Raw genomic sequence first — 5,000 nt, forward strand, 5'->3', positions numbered from 1 at the left:
AAAAAGAAAGAAAGAAAGAAAGAAAGAAAGAAAGAAAGAAAGAAAGAAAAGATTAGTTAGAAAGAAAGAAAGAAAGAAAGAAAGAAAGAAGATTAGTTAGAAAGAAAGAAAGAAAGAAAGAAAGAAAGAAAAGAAAGATTAGTTAGAAAGAAAGAAAAAGAAAAAGTTAGAAAGAAAGAAAGAAAGAAAGAAAGAAAGAAAGAAAGAAAGAAAGAAAGAAAGAAAGAAAGAAAAAAGATTAATTAGTTAGAAAGAAAGAAAGAAAGAAAGAAAGGACAAAGATTAATTAGTTAGAAAGAAAGAATGAAAGAAAGTAAGAAAGAAAGAAAGAAAGAAAGAAAGAAAGAAAGAAAAGATTAGTTAGAAAGAAAGAAAGAAAGAAAGAAAGAAAGAAAGAAAAGAAAGATTAGTTAGAAAGAAAGAAAAAGAAAAAAGAAAGATTAGTTTGAAAGAAAGAAAAAGAAAAACGAAAGATTAGTTAGAAAGAAAGAAAGAAAGAAAGAAAGAAAGAAAAAAGATTAATTAGTTAGAAAGAAAGAAGGAAAGAGAAAGAAAGAAAGAAAGAAAGAAAGAAAGAAAGAAAGAAAGAAAGAACAAAGATTAATTAGTTAGAAAGAAAGAAAGAAAGAAAGAAAGAAAGAAAGAAAGAAAAGATTAGTTAGAAAGAAAGAAAGAAAGAAGATTAGTTAGAAAGAAAGAAAGAGAGAAAGAAAGAAGATTAGTTAGAAAGAAAGAATGAAAGAAAGAAAGAAAGAAAGACAGAAAGACAGAAAGACAGAAAGACAGAAAGAAAGCAAGAAAGAAAGAAAGAAAGAAAGAAAGCAAGAAAGAAAGAAAGAGAGAAAGATTGATTAGTTAGAAAGAAAGAGAGATAGATTAGTTAGAAAGATAGATAGATTAGTTAGAAATAAAGAAAGATAGATTAGTTAGAAATAAAGAAAGATAGATTAGTTAGTTAGAAAGATAGATAGATTAGTTAGAAAGAAAGAAAGATAGATAAGTTAGTTAGAAAGATAGATATATTAGTTAGAAAGGAAGAAAGATCGATAAGTTAGTTAGAAAGAAAGAAAGAAAGAAAGAAAGAAAGAAAGAAAGATTATTTAGTTAGTTAGAAAGATAGATAGATTAGTAAGAAATAAATAAAGATAGATAAATTAGTTAGAAAGATAGATAGATTAGTAAGAAACAAAGATAGATAAGTTAGTTAGAAAGATAGATAGATTAGTAAGAAAGAAAGATAGATAAGTTAGTTAAAAAGATAGATAGATTAGTTAAATTGATTCGTTAGAAAGTATTAGTTAGAAAGAAAGATTAGTTAGAAAGAAAGAAAGAAAGAAAGATTAGTTAGAAAGAAAGAAAGAAGGATTAGTTAGAAAGAAAGAAAGATTAGTTAGAAAGAAAGAAAGAAAGAAAGAAAGAAAGAAAGAAAGAAAGAAAGAAAGAAAGAAAGAAAGAGGGAAAGACTGATTAGTTAGAAAGAAAGAGATAGATTAGTTTGAAAGATAGATAGATTAGTAAGAAATAAAGAAAGATAGATTAGTTAGTTAGTTAGTTAGAAAGATAGACAGATTAGTTAGAAAGAAAGATAGATAAGTTAGTTAGAAAGATAGATAGATTAGTTAGAAAGAAAGAAAGAAAGAAAGAAAGAAAGAAAGAAAGAAAGAGATTACTTAGTTAGAAAGATAGATATATTAGTTAGAAAGAAAGATAGATAAGTTAGTTAGAAAGATAGATAGATTAGTAAGAAGAAAGATAGATAAGTTAGTTAGAAAGATAGATAGATTAGTAAGAAAGATAGATAGATAAGTTAGTTAAAAAGATAGATTAGTTAAGAAAGAAAGATACGTTAGTTAGAAAGATAGATAGATTAGTTAGAAAGATAGAAAGATTAATTAAAAAGAAAGAAAGATGGATTAGTAAGAAAGAAAGATAGATAAGTTAGTTAGAAAGATAGATAGATTAGTAAGAAAGAAAAATAGATATGTTAGTTAGAAAGATAGATAGATTAGTAAGAAAGAAAGAAAAAAGATAGATAAGTTAGTTAGAAAGATATATAGATTAGTTAGAAAGAAATATAAGTTAGTTAGAAAGATAGATTAGTTAGAATGAAAGAAAGATAGATAAGTTAGTTAGAAAGATAGAAAGATTAGTAAGAAAGAAAGAAAGAAAGAAAGAAAGATAGGTTAGTTAGAAAGATAGATTAGTTAGAAAGAAAGAAAGATAGATAAGTTAGTTAGAAAGATAGATAGATTAGTAAGAAAGAAAGAAAGAAAGATAGATCGATAAGTTAGTTAGAAAGATAGATAGATTAGTTAGAAAGAAAGACAGATAGATAGATAGATAGATAGATAGAAAATGTTTGAAGATAGATAGATAGATAGATTGATAGATAGATAGATAGATATGGTTTGAAGATAGATAGATAGATAGATAGATAGATAGATAGATAGATAGATAAGGTTTGAAGATAGATAGATAGATAGATAGATGGATAGATAAGGTTTGAAGATAGATAGATAGATAGATAGATAGATAGATAGATAGATAGATAGATAGATAGATAGATAGATAGATATAGAATGGTAGTTTAATTGAGTCTAGGGCTTCAGAGAATTTAGATTTGAGATTTTGGCTTGTACACTAATGGGCTACCGTAGTCTTGGCTCAATTTGAGCAGTCTGCAATGAAAGTCTATGGGATTTTTATGATTTTGAATATTAATTTTTAAGAAAACCGTAAGTCAAACCAGTCTGAAAAGATATAGCACACCAAGTCAGAACAGTATGAAGGTCTGACCCGAGTTTGGAGTATGTAGCTTGAACGGTCTAGGAGGAGTTAGTGTCCCAAAATTTGCGGTCAGAAAAAGAAGTAAGAAGAAGAATAACTAGAAAAAAAAGTTTGTTGAGACAAACTTTAAGTTGGCTTGAGAAAGCCGGACCAGAGAGTTTGAAGAAGTTTAAAGTAGTTAGAAGTTTAAAGTAGTTAGAAGTTTGAAGTAGTTTGAAGTTTAAAGTAGTTTAAATTTTGATTGATAAATTAGTTAGAAAGAAAGATTAGTTAAAAAGAAAGAAAGAAAGAAAGAAAGAAAGAAAGATTGAGTAGGTAGAAAGAAAGAAAGAAAGAAAGAAAGAAAGAAAGAGGTTATTTAGAAAGAAGGAAAGATAGACTAGTAAGAAAGAAAGAAAGAAAGATTAATTAGAAAGAAAGAAAGAAACGAAGAAATGAAAGAGAAAGATGGATTAGAAAGAAAGAAAGATAGATAGATAGATAGATAGATAGATAGATAGATAGATAGATAGATAGATAGATAGATAGATAGATGATATATAAAAACAGTTTGAAGATATATAGATAGATAGATAGATAGATAGATAGATAGATAAAAATAGTTTGAAAATAGATAGATAGATAGATAGATATATAAATAGATAGATAGATAGATAGATAGATAGATAGATAGATAGATAGATAGATAGATAGATAGATAGATAGATAGATAGATAGATAGATAAAAATAGTTTGAAGATAGATAGATAGATAGATAGATAAAAACAGTTTGTAGATAGATAGATAGATAGATAGATAGATAGATAGATAGATAGATAGATACAGTTTGAAGATAGATAGATAGATAGATAGATAGATGATATATAAAAACAGTTTGAAGATATATAGATAGATAGATAGATAGATAGATAGATAGATAGATAGATAGATAGATAGATAAAAATAGTTTGAAGATAGATAGATAGATAGATAGATAGATAGATAGATAAAAATAGTTTGAAGATAGATAGATAGATAGATAGATAAAAACAGTTTGTAGATAGATAGATAGATAGATAGATAGATAGATAGATAGATAGATAGATAGATAGATAAGGTTTGAAGATAGATAGATTAGTTAAAAAGAAAAAAGATTGATTAGTTAAAAAGAAAGAAAGAAATATAGATTAGTTAAAAAGAAAGAAAGAAAGAAAGAAAGAAAGAAAGAAAGAAAGAAAGAAAGAAAGAAAGAAAGAAAGAAAGAAAGAAAGATTAATTAGTTAGAAAGAAATATAGATTAGTTAAAAGGAAAGAAAGAAAGATAGATTAGTTAAAAAGAAAGAAAGAAAGAAAGAAAGAAAGAAAGAAAGAAAGACAGAAAGATTGAGTATGTAGAAAAAAAGAAAGAAAGAAAGAAAGAAAGACAGAGGTTATTTAGAAAGAAGGAAAGATAGACTAGTAAGAAAGAAAGAAATTAGAAAGAAAGAAAGAAAAAGAAAGAAACAAAGAAATGAAAGACAAAGATGGATTAGAAAGAAAGAAAGATAGATAAAACAGTTTGAAGATAGATAGATAGATAGATAGATAGATAGATAGATATATAGATAGATAGATAGATAGATAGATAGAAAAGGTTTGAAGATAGATAGCTAGATAGATAGATAGATAGATAGATAGATAGATAGATAGATAGATAGATAGATAGATAGATAGATAGATAGATAGATAGAAAAGGTTTGAAGATAGATAGATAGATAGATAGATAGATAGATAGATAGATAGATAGATAGATAGATAGATAGATAAAAATTGTTTGAAGATAGATAGCTAGATAGATAGATAGATAGATAGATAGATAGATAGATAGATAGATAGATAGATAGATAAAAATTGTTTGAAGATAGATAGATAGATAGATAGATAGATAGATAGATAGATAGATAGAAAAGGTTTGAAGATAGATAGATAGATAGATAGATAGATAGATAGATAGATAGATAGATAGATAGATAGATAGATAGATAGATAAAAATAGTTTGAAGATAGATAGATAGATAGATAGATAGATAGATAGATAGATAGATAGATAGATGGATAGATAGAAAGAAAGATTAATTAGTTAGAAAGAAAGAAATACAGATTAGTTAAAAAGAAAGAAAGAAAGAAAGATAGATTAGTTAAAAAGAAAGAAAGAAAGAAAGAAAGAAAGAAAGAAAGAAAGAAAGATTGAGTAG

The sequence above is a fragment of the Leuciscus leuciscus genome (genome assembly GCF_965113295.1).
Source record: "Leuciscus leuciscus genome assembly, chromosome: 18".
NCBI lineage: Eukaryota > Metazoa > Chordata > Actinopteri > Cypriniformes > Leuciscidae > Leuciscus > Leuciscus leuciscus.